General features: G+C 41.0%; 1 protein-coding gene across 13 annotated transcripts in view; it reads right to left on the bottom strand.

Moving 5' to 3' along the window:
- LOC101286095 (nuclear RNA export factor 3) overlaps nucleotides 1-18,373 on the bottom strand; it is a 383,514-nt gene that overhangs the window by 326,401 nt on the left and 38,740 nt on the right. For 12 of the 13 annotated variants that reach the window (XM_049705198.1, XM_049705209.1, XM_049705197.1 and 9 more), the window contains 3 exons: nucleotides 17,203-17,272; nucleotides 16,043-16,182; nucleotides 8,446-8,527 (listed from right to left, as the gene is read on the bottom strand). The gene's annotated coding sequence lies outside the window, so the exon portion shown is untranslated. The remainder of the gene's footprint in view (nucleotides 1-8,445; nucleotides 8,528-16,042; nucleotides 16,183-17,202; nucleotides 17,273-18,373) is intronic. The other variant, XM_049705200.1, reaches the window with a different exon arrangement.

Genomic DNA, 18,373 nt, shown 5'->3' on the forward strand with positions numbered 1-18,373 from the left:
TCACCTTCCTCCCCACAGATACACCAGAAATACATCTACACGTGGAACAACTCCTACAGAACACCTACTGAAGGCTGGCAGAAGACCTCAGACCTCCCAAAAGGCAAGAAACTCCCCACGTACCTGGGTAGGGCAAAAGAAAAAAAGAAAAAACAGAGACAAAAGAATAGGGACGGCACCTGCACCAGTGGGAGGGAGCTGTGAAGGAGGAAAAGTTTCCACACACTAGGAAGCCCCTTCGCAGGCGGAGACTGCGGGAGGCGGAGGGGGGAGCTTCGAAGCCGCGGAGGAGTGCACAGCAACGGGTGCGGAGGGCAAAGCGGGGAGATTCCCGCACAGAGGATCGGTGCCGACCGGCACTCACCAGCCCGAGAGGCTTGTCTGCTCACCCGCCGGGGCGGGCGGGGCTGCGAGCTGAGGCTCTGAGGCTCGGGTTTCGGTTTCGGACGGAGCGCAGGGAGAGGACTGGGGTTGGTGGCTTGAACATAGCCTGAAGGGGTTAGTGCACCACAGCTAGCCGGGAGGGAGTCCGGGTAAAAGTCTGCACCTGCCGAAGAGGCAGGAGACTTTTCCTTCCCTCTTTGTTTCCTGGGGCGTGAGGAGAGGGCTTTAAGAACGCTGCTTAAAGGAACTCCAGAGACGGGCGCGAGCCGCGGCTAAAAGCGCGAACCCCAGAGACGGGCGAGAGCCGCGGCTGAAAGCGCGGACCCCAGAGACGGGCGCAAGCCGTGGCTAAAAGCGCGGACCCCAGAGGCGGGCGGGAGACATTAAGGCTGCTGCTGCCGCCACCAAGGGGCCTGTGTGCGAGCACAGGTCACTCTCCACACCCCTCTTCCGCGGAGCCTGTGCAGCCCGCCACTGCCAGGTTCCCGGGATCCAGGGACAACTTCCCCGGGAGAACGCACAGCGCGCCTCAGGCTGGTGCAAAGTCACGCCGGCCTTTGCCACCGCAGGCCCGCCCTGCACTCCGTGCCCCTCCCTCCCCGCCGGCCTGAGTGCGCCAGAGCCCCCGAATCAGCGGCTCTTTTAACCCCATCCTGTCTGAGCAAAAAACAGATGCCCTCCAGCGACCTACACGCAGTGGCAGGGCCAAATCCAAAGCTGAGCCCTGGGAGCTGTGAGAACAAAGAAGAGAAAGGGAAATCTCTCCCAGCAGCCTCAGAAGCAGCGGATTAAAGCTCCACAATCAACTTGATATACCCTGCATCTGTGGAATACCTGAATAGACAACCAATCATCCCAAATTAAGGAAGTGGACTTTAGGAGCAAGATCTATGATTTTTTCCCTTTTCCTCTTTTTGGGAATGTGTATGTGTATGCTTCTGTGTGAGATCTTGTCTGTATAGTCTTGCTTCCACCATTTGTCCTAGGGTTCTATCCGTCCATGTTTTTTTAAAAAAATTTTTTTTCTTAATAATTAATTTTAATAACGTTATTATACTTTACCTTCGTTCTTTCTTTCTTTCTTTCTTTCTTTCCTTCCTTCCTTCCCTCCTTTAGACAACGAGTCATCCCAAATTGAGGAGGTGGTCTCTGACAGCAATTTTATGATTTTTCCCCATTTACCTCTTTTAGTGAGGGTGTATGTGTATGCTTCTGTGTAAGATTTTGTCTGTATAGCTTTGCTTCCAACATTTGTCCTAAGGTTCTATCCGTCCCTTTTTTTTTTTCTAAATAAGAATTTTTTAATTCAATAACTTTATTATACTTTATTTTATTTTTACTGTATCTTCTTTCTTTCTGTCTTTTTTCCTTCTTTCCCTCCTTCCTTCCTTCCTCCCTCCCTCCCTCCCTCCTTTCTTTCCTTCTTGCCTTCTTTCCTTCTTTGCTTCTTTCTTTCTTTCTTCCTTCCTTCCTACCCTCCTTTCCTTCTTTCTTTCCTCATACTTCTACTAATTCCCTCTACTTTTTCTCCCTTTTATCCTGAGCCGTGTGGATGAAAAGCTTTTGGTGCTCCAGCCAGGAGGCAGGGCTCTGCCTCTGAGGTAGGAGAGCCAACTTCAGGACACTGGTCAACAAGAGACCTCCCAGCTCCACATAATATCAAACGGCAAAAATCTCCCAGAGACCTCCATCTTAACACCAGCACCCAGCTTCACTCAACGACCAGCAAGCCACAGTTCTGGAAAACCTATGCCAAACAACTAGCAAAACAGGAACACAACCCCACCCATTAGCAGAGAGGCTGCCTAAAATCATAATAAGGCCACAGACACCCCAAAACACACCACCAGATGTGAACCTGCCCACTAGAGAGACAAGATCCAGCCTCATCCACCACAACACAGGCACTAGTCCCCTCCACCAGGAAGCCTACACAACCCACTGAACCAACCTTAGCCACTGGAGACAGACATCAAAAACAGGAGGAACTACGAACCTGCAGCCTGCAAAAAGGAGATCCCAAACACAGTAAGATAAGCAAAATGAGAAGACAGAAAAACACACAGCAGATAAAGGAGCAAGATAAAAATGCACCAGACCTAACAAATGAAGAGGAAATAGGCAGTCTACCTGAAAAAGAATTCAGAATAATGATAGTAAGGTTGATCCGAAATCTTGGAGATAGAATGGACAATAGATTGGACAAAATGCAAGAATCAGTTAACAAGGACCTAGAAGAACTAAAGATGAAACAAGCAACGATGAACAACACAATAAATGAAATTAAAAGTACTCTAGATGGGATCAATAGCAGAATAACTGAGGCAGAAGAACGGATAAGTGACCTGGAAGATAAAATAGTGGAAATAACTACTGCAGAGCAGAATAAAGAAAAAAGAATGAAAAGAACTGAGGACAGTCTCAGAGACCTCTGGGACAACATTAAACGCACCAACATTCGAATTATAGGGGTTCCAGAAGAAGAAGAGAAAAAGAAAGGGACTGAGAAGATATTTGAAGAGATTATAGTTGAAAACTTCCCTAATATGGGAAAGGAAATAGTTAATCAAGTCCAGGAAGCACAGAGAGTCCCATACAGGATAAATACAAGGAGAAATACGCCAAGACACATATTAATCAAACTGTCAAAAATTAAATGCAAAGAAAGCATATTAAAAGCAGCAAGGGAAAAACAACAAATAACACACAAGGGAATCCCCATAAGGTTAACAGCTGATCTCTCAGCAGAAACCCTACAAGCCAGAAGGGAGTGGCAGGACATACTGAAAGTGATGAAGGAGAAAAACCTGCAGCCAAGACTACTGTACCCAGCAAGGATCTCATTCAGATTTGATGGAGAAATTAAAACCTCTACAGACAAGCAAAAGCTGAGAGAGTTCAGCACCACCAAACCAGCTTTACAACAAACGCTAAAGGATCTTCTCTAGGCAAGAAACACAAGAGAAGGAAAAGACCTATAATAACGAACCCAAAACAATTTAGAGAATGGGAATAGGAACATACATATCGATAATTACCTTAAATGTAAATGGACTAAATGCTCCCACCAAAAGACACAGATTATCTGAATGGATACAAAAACAAGACCCTTATATATGCTGTCTACAAGAGATCCACTTCAGACCTAGAGACACATACAGACTGAAAGTAAGGGGATGGAAAAAGATATTCCATGCAAATGGAAACCAAAAGAAAGCTGGAGTAGCAATTGTCATATCAGACAAAATAGACTTTAAAATAAGGACTATTAAAAGAGACAAAGAAGGACACTACATAATGATCAAGGGATCGATCCAAGAAGAAGATATAACAATTGTAAATATTTATGCACCCAACATAGGAGCACCTCAATACATAAGGCAAATACTAACAGCCATAAAAGGGGAAATCGACAGTAACACATTCATAGTAGGGGACTTAAACACCCCACTTTCACCAATGGACAGATCATCCAAAATGAAAATAAATAAGGAAATACAAGCTTTAAATGATACATTAAATAAGATGGACTTAATTGATATTTATAGGACACTCCATCCCAAAACAACAGAATACACATTTTTCTCAAGTGCTCATGGAACATTCTCCAGGATAGATCATATCTTAGGTCACAAATCAAGCCTTGGTAAATTTAAGAAAATTGAAATTGTATCAAGTATCTTTTCTGACCACAACGCCATGAGACTAGATATCAATTACAGGAAAAGATCTGTAAAAAATACAAACACATGGAGGCTAAACAATACACTACTTAATAATGAAGTGATCACTGAAGAAATCAAAGAGGAAATCAAAAAATACCTAGAAACAAATGACAATGGAGACACAACGACCCAAAACCTGTAGGATGCAGCAAAAGCAGTTCTAAGGGGGAAGTTTATAGCAATACAAGCCCACCTTAAGAAGCAGGAAACATCTCGAATAAACAACCTAACCTTGCACCTCAAGCAATTAGAGAAAGAAGAACAAAAAAACCCCAAAGCTAGCAGAAGGAAAGAAATCATAAAAATCAGATCAGAAATAAATGAAAAAGAAATGAAGGAAACAATAGCAAAGATCAATAAAACTAAAAGCTGGTTCTTTGAGAAGATAAACAAAATAGATAAACCACTAGCCAGACTCATCAAGAAAAAAAGGGAGAAGACTCAAATCAATAGAATTAGAAATGAAAAAGGAGAGGTAACAACTGACACTGCAGAAATAAAAGAGATCATGAGAGATTACTACAAGCAACTCTATGCCAATAAAATGGACAATCTGGAAGAAATGGACAAATTCTTAGAAATGCACAACGTGCCAAGACTGAATCAGGAAGAAATAGAAAATATGAACAGACCAATCACAAGCACTGAAATTGAAACTGTGATTAAAAATCTTCCAACAAAGAAAAGCCCAGGACCAGATGGCTTCACATGCGAATTCTATCAGACATTTAGAGAAGAGCTAACACCTATCCTTCTCAAACTCTTCCAAAATATAGTAGAGGAAGGAACACTCCCCAACTCATTCTATGAGGCCACCATCACCCTGATACCAAAACCATACAAGGATGTCACACAGAAAGAAAAATACAGGCCAATATCACTGATGAACATAGGTGCAAAAATCCTCAACAAAATCCTAGCAAACAGAATCCAATAGCACGTTAAAATGATCATACACCATGATCAAGTGGGGTTTATTCCAGGAAGGCAAGGATTCTTCAATATACGCAAATCAATCAATGTGATACACCATATTAACAAATTGAAGGAGAAAAACCATATGATCATCTCAATAGATGCAGAGAAAGCTTTTGACAAAATTCAACACCCATTTATGATAAAAAAAAAAAACCCTGCAGAAAGTAGGCATAGAGGGAACTTTCCTCAACATAATAAGGGCCATATATGACAAACCCACAGCCAATATCATCCTCAATGGTGAAAAACTGAAAGCATTTCCACTAAGATCAGAAACAAGACAAGGTTGCCCACTCTCACCACTCTTATTCAACATAGTTTTGGAAGTCCTAGCCATGGCAATCAGAGAAGAAAAAGAAATAAAAGGAATACAAATAGGAAAAGAGAAGTAAAACTGTCACTGTTTGCAGATGACATGATACTATACATAGATAATCCTAAAGATGCCACCAGAAAACTACTAGAACTAATCAATGAATTTGGTAAAGTTGCAGGATACAAAATTAATGCACAGAAATCTCTTACATTCTTATACACTAACAAGGAAAAATCAGAAAGAGAAATTAAGGAAATAATCCCATTTACCATCGCAACAGAAAGAGTAAAACACCTAGGAATAAACTGACTGAAGGAGACAAAAGACCTGTATGCAGAAAACTAGAAGACACTGATGAAAGAAATCAAAGATGACATAAACAGAAGGAGAAATATACCATGTTCTTGGATTGGAAGAATCAGTACTGTGAAAATGTCGGTACTACTCAAGGCAATCTACAGATTCAATGCAATCCCTATCAAATCACCAATGGCATTCTTCACAGAATTAGAACAAAAAATTTCACAATTTGTATGGAAACACAAAAGACCCCGAATAGCCAAAGCAATCTTGAGAAAGAAAAACAGAGCTGGAAGAATCAGGCTCCCAGACTCCAAACTATACTACAAAGTTACAGTAATTAAGACAGTATGGTACTGGCACAAAAACAGAAATATTGATCAGTGGTACAGGATAAAAAGCCCAGAGATAAACCCATGCACATATAGTCACCTAATTTATGACAAAGGAGGCAAGAACATACAGTGCAGAAAAAACAGCCTCTTCAATAAGTGGTGCTGGGAAAACTGGACAGCTACATGTAAAAGAATGAAATTAGAACACTCCCTAACACCATACACAAAAATAAACTCAAAATCGTTTAAAGACCTAAATGTAAGACTGGACACTATAAAACTCTTAGAGGAAAACATAGGAAAAACACTCTTTGACATAAACCACAGCAAGGTCTTTTTTGACCCACCTCCTCGAGTAATGAAAATAAAAGCAAAAATAAACAAATGGGACCTAATGAAACTTAAAAGCTTTTGAACAGCAAAGGAAACCATAAACAAGATGAAAAGACAGCCCTCAGAATGGGAGAAAATATTTGCAATGGAAGCAACGGACAAAGGATTAATCTCCAAAATTTACAAGCAGCTCAATATCAAAAAAACAAACAACCCAATTTAAAAATGGGTAGAAGGCCTAAATAGACATTTCTCCAAAGGAGTCATACAGATGGGCAAGAGGCACATGAAAAGATGCTCAACATCACAAATTATTAGAGAAATGCAAATCAAAACTACAATGTGGTATCACCTCACACCAGTCAGAATGGCCATCATTAAAAAAATCTACAAACAATAAATGCTGGAGAAGGTGTGGAGGAAAGGGAACCCTCTTGCACTCTTGATGGGAATGTAAATTGATACAGCCATTATGGAGAACAGTTTGGAGGTTCCTTAAAAAACTAAAAATAGGACTACCATATGACCCAGCAATCCCACTACTGGGCATATATCCTGAGAAAACCATAATTCAAAAATAGTCATGGACCACAGTGTTCATTGCAGCTCTATTTACAATAGCCAGGACATGGAAACAACCTAAATGTCCAACGACAGATGAATGGGTAAAGAAGATGTGGCACATATATACAATGCAATATTACTCAGCCACACAAAGGAATGATACTGGGTCATTTGTAGAGATGTGGATGGATCTAGAGTGTGTCATACAGAGTGAAGTAAGCCAGAAAGAGAAAAACAAATATGTATATTAACATATATGTGGAATCTAGAAAAATGGTACAGATGAAACTATTTGCAGGGCAGGAATAGAGACGTAGACATAGAAAATGGACATGTGGACACAGTGGGGGAAGGGGATGGTGGGACGAATTGGGAGATTAGGATTGACATATATATACTACCATGCGTAAAATACATAGCTAGCAGGAACATGCTATTACGAACATGCTATAAAGCACAGGAAGCTCAGCTCGGTGCTCTGTGATGACCTAGATGTGGGGGATGGGGGGTCCCTGGGAGGGAGGTCCAAGAGGGAGGGGATATAGGTATACATATAGCTGATTCACTTCACTGTACGGCAGAAGTAACACAACATTCTAAAAAAATTATACTATAATAAAAAAAAGTACAATTTATTAAAGCACTTCCTTACATATCACTTTCCTTCCCTCCAGATCACCTGTCTCAATGGCAACACCTGAGCTTCTACCTGAGCCCTACTCCCCGCTTCAGGGATCAGCCAATGGATGTGACCCAGACACCCAGGTCTCTTGGCACAAGGGGCAGAGTTTCATCTCCTCTGTCATCTTCCTCACCCTGAGGGTTTGGTGAGTGAGTACCCATGGGGCCACAATAGCAGGGAGTATGATCGACCATTTCTACAGCCCTGGAAGCCCATCTTCTAAAAGGAAGGCTGCTCTGTGTCCTCTAGGGAGGGAAAGGGATAGAACCTCATCCCATCCTGCCACTTATGTGGCAAGGTGACCTAGGCTCTGTCAGCCTGAGCTTGGGCATCTGTGATGTGGGACTCACGATATCTGTGTCACAGAGCTGTCCTGAGGGGTGAATGAGGAAACCTGCCTAGAGTATATGGCACGTGGTGGGACTACAGTGCCTTTTAAATGTTGGGATCCAACAGTAGGGGCTGCCTGAGCCTCGGGACTAAGGCAGGAATTATGAAAAGTCATTTCTCACTGTTTCTCCTACAGAGATTACATACATCTAGAGGAAGGGAGCAAATATCTCTCTGACATGTGTTGACTTGAAGGGTTTGAGATAGTAGGTTCTCTTCATTCTCTGGTGTTACAGAATCTCCTAAGAGCTGCTCCATATCATTCCTGTGTGCTGATCCTAACCCAGTTCCCCATGCTGGGAAGACAGGCTTGCCTTTGACTCACCTGGCGAGCTCAGTGAGAGATGGCACCAGGGCAGCAAGCCGTAGTGTTTGCCTAACTGCTGCTCCTGGACTGCTTTGTACGTTAATATGTTTATAGGAAAATTTGGGACTCACCCCATATTCACCAGTGCAGGGGTCCTGAGATTATGCATCATCCAGACACATCACACCAGGACTGCAGCCATCTGCTGTCTCCCTGAGGGGCAAAATTCCAAGAGTTACTAACATTTCTTTGACACACAATTACCCATTCTTCCGTTCATTAAAACTAAATATATATTGAGCTTTAGAGCCCATACTATTCCACTGAAAGTGCCTTGTTAACTCTATGGTTCAAATAAGAGGGTAGAAAGAGAAATGCATGTATGGGCAAATTCAAGTGTTATTTCTGAGATGAGCTGGCTCCTTCACATTAATTCTTAAAGTTGTTGAAGTTTCAAGGAATTGATTTTTTTAAAAGCTCTCTCTTTGTTCCCTCATCAAAGTTCCAGAAAGAGATTTCTGCATTCCCTGTTAACATTCCATTTCCCACTGTCTCCTTATCTCACTGCGCAGTAGCTTCTCTCTCCATGATTGCAATGAACATGTTCTCACCAAGGTCACAAGCTACCTTTTTGTCACTAAGTCCAGATATTTTATATAAATATATTAATATATGAATACTATTACTTTTAATGTCCATCTAACATATGTATGCTTGTATAGACTGCTCCTTTCACATAACAACAAATCTTTGACAGTTTCCCAGGTTCTGGAGCATGAGGAGCTAGGTACAAACCCAAAATGCTCTGTTCCCAATCTGTGCTGTCCTGAGCCAAGTCCTTATGTCTCTGTCCCTCAGCTTTTCATCTATGAAACACCATATCTAATTCATAATACACCTGTGAGCATAAATGAGTCAATGCCTAAAACACACTTGGTTATAATGCATTTTAGTCACTTTTATTTCTTTGTCTCTATCTTTATTGGGTATGAGCATTTCTACTATCCCTATGGTATAGACTGATTTTTAATCACAATCACTGACCCTTGGAGGTATGCTGATAGAAGATGAGCAGGTCACAAAACCATATGTAGGATGAGAGCTTATCTTTTGTACATAAATATGTAAATCCAGGCATGCATGTGTAAATGTATAAGTACCAGCATAAGAAAATTTCTGAAAGAATGTAATACAGATGAAAACCTTAGCAGGGCTTTTCTTTTGGTGGTATGTTTGAGGATATTTTATTTCCTTTTTATGTTAATTAATTTTTAGTATAAAAATGTTTTATGTTATTTATTTTTTTACTATAATAAACACCCCACAATACACACTTTCACTTATATAAAATAATAAAATGCAGAGAAATTTAAGCATTCTCAGCCCTACAGGAAACCTACAAGAAAGCCACTCAACTTTAGAAAAGGAACATCCAGAGGCACAGGAAGGGAGACAAGATGTTGGGGGAGCCCCTACTGGTAGGACAGGTCACAGGTCCCCATATTCCAAACCACACTAATTATTATCAGTATTTAAATCTCTGCTTAGTTAACTAGGAAAAAAACATGGTATCTTACTGTGTTTCATTTTGCTTTACCCTGATTGAAAGTAGGGTTGAAGGTCTTATCATCTGAAAGGCAGTAATGTACACTGGTTAGATGAAGGGCTCAAGAGCCACAAGCCTGTGTTCAAATCTAAGCCTCAGCACTTGCTAGTCCTGCCCTTGCTGTGCCTCAGTGTCCCCTTCTGTTTAAAGTCTCCTCATAGGTTATAGTGAGGATGAAACAAGTAGGTATAAGTTTAGCCTTTACAACAGTGTTGGGCACTGAGGAAGTCGGCAATAAATATTAATCATTCTTATCATACCTAAATTGAACATTAGTGTTTCTACTGCCATTTTTATTATTGTGTGGGCTTATAATGACCTTCATAATATAATGTTTGTCAAAAACAGCAGCTTACAAAGCTGTAACTAGGATATCATCTCATAACTATTCTTTAAATATGCAGTTATATTTGCATAATAAATTTTCTGAAAATAAATATTCAAATGATAACAGTGCTTATCCATGAGTAATAGACTTTTAAGGGTTTCTAATGATTTTTCCTTCTCCTGCTTTATCCATTTTTTATCTGTATCAAAAGTGTCTTGATTTTGGAAGTGAAAAAAATTATAAGAATAAATAAATATCCCTAGCCCTTTCCACAGGAAAGTGGCTCAGCATCAGAGTGAACATCAGAGGAACATCCCTAAACCAAAGGAATTAGGTAATAGCATAGTCCCAGAAGTAGTTCATGAATCTACCACATGACAGTCCCAATTGGGCAGCTTCAGGGACATTACAGATGCCTAGGAGAGGGGCAAGTATGTCTCTCAAATAAACCTTACATTTAGCAGTCAGACAATGTCTCCACTTCCCAGGATTTTAGTTAAGGTCACGAGATGAAAGTAGTTTCATAACATGCTTCCTTCTGTTCTCTCCCAAATAAAGCCCCTTGAACTGAAACCAGGTTCATTGGTTTAACCACGCAATTAGCCAAGCCCAATTTGCAGCTTCTCTGTCAGGAGGAAAAGTAGAGTGATCCATACATCAAATATTCTGGCTCTTCTGGGGCTTCCCAAGGGATTAGTTTCTGTCTCACCTGACCGGAGGCACTGACAGGGAACCAGTGTACCTTGGATGACTGGGGGCCCCTGAGAACGAATGAGAGCTCTGCAGCCTATTGTCCAACCAGAGAACCTGCAGTACCACAGACAGACACCAGAGGGAGAAAGACATTACAAACTCAAACAAAAAAGCCCAGCAAATCTCTCAAATTAAGAAATTACATGAACAAGTCCAGAGAAGATGCATCATCAAATAAAGGTTGCAAGGCCCCGAGAATCTCTAGCCAGGCTGAGTGGAGACGATCTTACCCTGTATAAAACCAGTCCATAAAGACTGAGAGAGAAGACTGCTTTTTCAAATGCACAAATCCCAGAAAAAAGTAATAAGGCATACAGAGAAACAGAGAAACTTGGCCCAATCAAAGGAACAAAATAAACCTCAAGAAACCAGTCATAAAGAAATGAAGATCTACAAATTATCTGACGAATTCAAAATAATCATCTAAGGCAACTAAACAAAATCAGGAAAATGAGCATGCACAAAATGAGAATATCAAGATACAGAAATTATAAAAAAGAACCAAACAAATTCTGCAGCTGAAGAATACAATAATTGAATTGAAAATTTCGTTAGAGGGGTTCAACAGAAGATTTGATCAAGCAGAAGAAAGAATCAGCAAATGGGAAGATAGGTCATTTGAAATTATGGAGTCAGAGGAACAAAAAGAAAAAAGAATGAAGAAAATTGAAGAAAGCTTAAGGGACTTACAGTACACCAACAAGAAGATCAATATATACATTACAGGATTCCAAGAAGGAGGAGACAGAGAAAAGGGGGCAGAGAGTTTATTTGAAGAAATAATGGCCACAAATTTCACAAATGGACATCCAGCTTCAAGAAGCTCAGATGACTTTAATTAGGATGAACACAAACAGGCATTATAATCAAACTGTCAAAAGTTGAGATAATGAGAGAATCTTGATAGAAGCAAGAGAAAGTGGATGACCACGTACCAAAAACTATAAGTGGATTTCTCAGAAGACCAGAAGGGAGTGGGATGATATATTCAAAGTGCTGAAAGAAAAAAAAATCCCAAACAAGAATACTTCATCTGAAAAAACTTTCCTTCAGAAATGAAGGAAAAATAAAGACCTTCCCAGATATAGAAAAGCTGAGGGAGTTCATCATAATTAGACCTACCTTATAAGAAATGCTAAAGGGAGTCCTTCAAGTTGAAACCAAAGGATGTGAGACAGCACCATGTGTATTCAGTAGAAACCATATTTCAAATTTTGAATTTTGATCTTTCCCCAGGCTAGTGATATGCAATATGATACTCTCTTGTAATGCTGGGCAGCGGCATCGAGCCACAGCTCCTGGTCAGTCACAAGATCACTAGGGTAAACAACCGATACCCTTCCAACCATTCTGTACCCATACAACCATTTTGCTTTTCACCTCCAGTTCAGTATTCAATAAATTACTTGAGATACTCAACACTTTATTATAAAATAGGCTTTGTGTTAGATGATTTTGCCCAACTGTAGGCTAATATAAGTGCTCTGAGAATGTTTAAGGTAGGTTAGATTTGGTAGATTTGGTAGGTTTGGTGTATTAAATGCATTTTCAACTTACAATGGGTTTCTCAGGATGTAACATCTATGACCAATCAAGTAGCAATGAATGACTCTAGTCCCCAGACTGAATCCTCTAAACACATATCCCACTGAAAGATACCAGGCTAGTTTGGAGAAATGGCTGATTCCAGCTCCAAAGAAGGAATTGTACCACATGTGTCTAGACCACACTCTCATACCAGAAAGCACGTCAAAAAGACTCATAAACCAGCTTGAAGGGTCTCCCACTGGCCAAAGATAGAACAATTTGACATCAAGTTAAATAATGACTACAATGGACAAATATACAAATGTCTATGAGTCATGATAACATTCTAAAAGAAAAGCAAAACACAAATAAAACCAACTCACTGCTCACCTTTGGAGGATCCCAGGGAAATGACTCTCATTCTTTTAAAAAGTGGAAATACTGCAAAAGAATTAAAAACATTCATCCTTCCCTTCCTGTGCAAACTATACCTCAGCATAACCTAAAGGTTGATGAGGGGAGGTTCCTTTTATAGTAGAATTCTGGCTAATAAATGCAAAAGAAATTACAGAATTAGAACATCACCTTTTTACAAACTTTAATGACAAGCAGATCTAGGCAACTATTTTGGGAGGCTGCAAAAAAACATGAGGTAAAAAGCAGATGGGAAAATTTAATAATGGATAGATCAGGTTGACAACACCTGAACCCAGTGATCAATTTAGTGTCAGAAGAGACGGCCAGACAGAATGAGCCTCCTGGTGTAAGGCTAAAAGTAGTACAACACCTTATCTGGAGCATTCTTGCCAAAAAATGTGAACTGGATCAAGCCTCTAAATCTAATCATCACTTTTACAGAAATAGGGGAGGAAGGCAGAAGAACATAAACAACACAATAAAGATACAATCAGCAGAATCAAGAATGCAAACTCCACAGGACAAAAGATGCACTTTTTTTTTTTTTTTTTTTTTTTGCGATACGCGGGCCTCTCACCGTTGCGGCCTCTCCCGCTGCGGAGCACAGGCTCCGGACGCACAGGCTCAGCGGCCATGGCCCACGGGCCCAGCCGCTCCGCGGCATGTGGGATCCTCCCAGACCGGGGCACGAACCCATGTCCCCTGCATCGGCAGGCAGACTCCCAACCACTGCGCCACCAGGGAAGCCCGAAAGATGCAATTTCTTAAGCAAATAGTTGGAAGGTTAAAAAAAACAAGGAGGCCTTTTTAAATACATGACACTTAAGACTTCAGAGAAATTACAATTAAAACCACAATGAGATACTACAGCATGCTTACCTGAACAATAAAAATGAGAAAGATGGAAAATATCAAGTGTTGGTGAGGATAAGGAATATAGCCTGATAAAACCACTTTGAAAACTACTTGGCAATTCCTACTGAGCTCAACATACACAAACCCTATGATGCAGAAATGCCTTTCTTATGTCGGTGCCCAAGAGAAGGAAAATAAATGTCCAAAAAGCTATGTACAAGATCATTCATAGCAACATTGTTTACAATAAGTCAAAAACTGGAAAATACCCAAATCCCTATTACAGATACAAATATTGTGAAATATCCACACAATATAATACTGTACACCAATGAGAATTAATGATCTACAATTACAGACAACAATAATATAAATCACACACACATTATGTTCATTGAAAGGAGCCAGACACAAAAGAGGTATATGTTATATGATTAAGGCGAGGAAAATCAACACCCCATTTCCTTTTACTTGAAGGTATTTAGTATCTTCTTATGTTACCTTCAGGTTAACCTCAGAGAAGCATGTATCCTCTGAGCCCTTGAAAAGTGATTCACTACACATAGGAACATAGGCTGATGGACAGATAACTGGGTGGGACACAGGAGACACCCAAGTGGCAGACCTAACCCACTAACTCTAGGTGACCTTGAGTAAGTCATCACACTTCCTCTGGTCTCACCTATCAAGTGGATCAGACCATCCCTGAGGCCCAACCAGGGAGGCCCCAGACACAGAGCAATGAGATTCCCATTTGAAAAGCACTCTTAGATCATAAAAAGAACAGAATTCACCATGGGAGTCCAAATAATTATTTTAACAGCCAACTTGTCTAATGCATAGTAATTGTAATAATTATTACTTTTTTGTTTTTATAATTATTACCTTTTCATTTTTCTTAAATACCCTTTGTATATGGAAAAATAGCTACTGAAGAATATTCTTCACCCAAACAGATACGGCCCTGGCCTAATATCAGTCACTTTGGGCTAATATATCTCAGCACGTCTTTTTCTTCTTCCTAAGTGTACTGGTTAGGAGTGTGGGCTCTGGAGACAGACCAGGGCCAAATGCAAGATCTGCCACTTATAAACTGTGTGAGTGTAAATACTTTCACTTCACCTGACAGTCACTGTATTGGCTCCTGTCTGCCCTTTTGACCTCATCTCCTACCACTCTGCACTCTGCCTGCAAGGTTCCAGTCACTCAAGCTGGTCATCTGCTCCAGGAACAACTGGTGCTCACACAGTGAAAGGCTGCTGATGAAAAGGCCTGCTCAGGCCTGGCATCTTCTTGTAAGTAGTTCAGGACTCAGCTCAAATGTCACTTCCTAAGAAAGAGCTTCACTGACAACCCCATGGATAGTAACCCCTGACCCAACATTTTCTATTCTATTTATGTGTTTATTTTCTTCAAAGCACTCATCTCCATATGAAATTGCCACACTTATGGACTTGCCAGCCTATTGCCAGTTTTCCCAAACTAGAATGAAAGCTTCAGGGACCCTGTCTATCTTGTTTCTCTGGGCTGCATTCCCCTATGCCTAGTCTACTGCCTCGCATATAAATCACTAAAAAAGTTTGACTTAAATGAAGGAATTGTTACCTTATCTGAAACAAAGGAGTAGACACATATTAAAAACTGAGTAACAGGAGAAACTGAAAAGAAATTAGACATCAAAAGATTCAAAACTTTGGGAATTCCCTGGTGGTCCAGTGGTTAGGACTCTGCGCTTTCACTACCAAGGGCCCGGGTCAACCCCTGGTCAGGATCCCGCAAGCCATGTGTCAGGAAAAAAAAGATCCAAACTTTTAAGAACACCTTGTTGCAAGTCCACAGCAGTCCTTTTTACTAGGATGAGCCAGAACTAACTGTATGATACTTCCCACAACACCTCCCTGATTTTGATTCAGCAGACCTAGAGTGAACCCAAGAGTTGGCAATTTCAACAAGCACCTCTGATAATTTTGATAAAGTGGTCCACAGACCACATTTTAAAAGATCCTGGCCTAAACATGTGACATTTGTGTGGCATTAATGTAATGCCTACCATGCAGAGTTCTATGATATCTGGGTTGTGTCCGTTAATGTAGTGCACTGGTCCTTCCCTTCCACCTACAACCATAGATTATTTTCCCACATGGCATCACACTTAAACTCCACAATACTCCTGGGTGGTCAGGAGCATTGTGTACTGTTAGCCTGTTGTACAGACGAGGCATGTGAAAGGGTAGTGACTTACCTAAAGTGTCCCAACGATGGGGCCCGATCTCCTCACTCTTGCTCCAGGAACCTGTCTAGCAGACTCGACAACACACTTGGTTCTTCTCTACCAGCTCATGCTCCTGGGGCTCAGAGTCCACACCCTTCTCTGATGTTCCACTGTAAGGAAGAGTAAGGAGATAAGACAGCACATGGAATAGAGAGGAAAGTGAGATGAAGGGAAGGCACATGAAACACAGGGGAAGAGGTGAGGATGTTCTGCCTACCCCCTCTCAGTTCACTGGAAGCTGTGCAGTGGTGCTTTTCCTCTTCCCTAGCTCCATCACACAGCCCCCTCTGCACACACAGCAGTGACACTGAGGCTCATATGTCATGGACACGTGCGCTTATCCCTGCTTGTGTTACATGTCCAAGTATTCTCTCTGGACGTCATGCTATCATGGTAATGTCAGAGGCATCACACTAAACAGAATGAAGGTTGCAAATTTGGAATGGGAACTAACATTGCTGAGAACCTACTTGATGCCACATGCTGTTGGTTGTTATTTTTTATCTTCAAATTCTCAAAGCAATGCTCTGTGGGCATCATTACTTCCTTTCTACGGATTAGGAGATACTCAGGCTCAGAGAGCAAAGTACGTGTTCAAAGAATCCTAAGGAGACGTCAAATGGACACAAAAGCCAAGTTGAAGGGGATAAGACAGGCCAATGCTGGGACAATTTGAGCATCAAAATACACAATAATAATAAACCCTCTGAGCAAAATAGGAATCTATGAGTCATACTGATATAAATACTTGAATAAATGCATAAATATATAAATTATAGGGAGAAGGAAAAGGTCTGCCACACAGTCGAAAGCCAATGAATAAATCTAGAAGGAATAACAAAATTGGAAAAACAACACTTGACAAATACCATAGTAACAAGTGATTCAGGCAAGATCCCTAAATGGATGCCCAGTCTGCACCAAATCCCACAGCAGTCATGGAGTCACTATGGTAACGATGCTGGCCAAGGAAAGCTGGGGAAAAGCAAACAACCACCACCCTGGTTTGGTTCCTAATATGTGCTAGGAACTGAGCAGGACTGACATAACACACAGTAATTAACCTAAAGTATTCCTGACAATAAAGATCCCTGGCAGCTTTAGCAATATACACATACATGCATACATACCCATATACATACATGCTCTCTTCTTCTCCTCTCCCCACTCAAGATCCCAGTAATTCATTGCGGTGAATAGCTGGGGGGTGGGTGAGAAAGGAATATACAACAATTCAACAGATTCAATTCTAAACACACATATACATATATAGTTGAAAGGTACTAAGCTATTTTAGTGATGGAGATGAACTGTAGAATTGTCTCTGGGACATTTTTCTCCCTAGTTTCAGTACATTGCCAATAACCTCTAAAAGCTGATATGGAAATATAAGCATATGCATGTTATACATCAAGAATCTTTTTCAACCTAGAGTAGGTAGCCTAAGCTTTCAACCAAAACATTCCTCAATGGCTACTTTTTGACATTTGGCCACTGACAGTTTAGTGAAAAGTAAACACATGTAAATTGCAATTAAAAAATACTATCATTCATGATAGCACCAAAAAGTATGAAATACTTAGGAATAATCTCTCCATGTATGTGAAAGGTCTATACATTGAACACTACAAAACATTGCTGACAGAAATTAAAGAAGATCTAAATAAATGGAGAAACATACCATCTTCATATGTCAGAAGACTCAGTGTTGTAAAGATGTAGATTCTCTTCTAACTGATCTATAGATTCAGTGTAATCCTAATAAAAATCCTAGCAGATATTGTTTTTTAAGAAATTGACAGGCTCGGGACTTCCCTGGCAGTCCAGTGGTTAAGACCCCATGCTTCCACTACCAAGAGCGCAGGTTCAATCCCTAATCGGGGAACTAAGATCCCGCATTCCGCAGGGTGTGGCAAAAAAAAAAAAGAAAAGAAATTGACAGGCTGATTCTAAAATTCATGTTGAAATGCAAAGGCCCTAGACTATGAAAAACAACTGTGAAAAAGAAGAACAAAGCTAGAGGATCAAAACTACCTGACTTCAAGAATCATTATAGGGCTTCCCTTGTGGTGCAGTGGTTGGGAATCTGCCTGTCAATGCAGGGGACATGGGTTCGAGCCCTGGTCTGGGAAGATCCCACATGCCGTGGAGCAACTAAGCCCGTGAGCCACAACTACTGAGTCTGCGTGTCTGGAGCCTGGGCTCCGCAACGGGAGAGGCCGCGACAGTGAGAGGCCTGCGCACCGCAATGAAGAGTGGCCCCCTGGGCTTCCCTGGTGGCGCAGTGGTTGAGAGTCCGCC

Source organism: Orcinus orca, chromosome X (assembly GCF_937001465.1).
Source record: "Orcinus orca chromosome X, mOrcOrc1.1, whole genome shotgun sequence".
NCBI classification, from domain to species: domain Eukaryota; kingdom Metazoa; phylum Chordata; class Mammalia; order Artiodactyla; family Delphinidae; genus Orcinus; species Orcinus orca.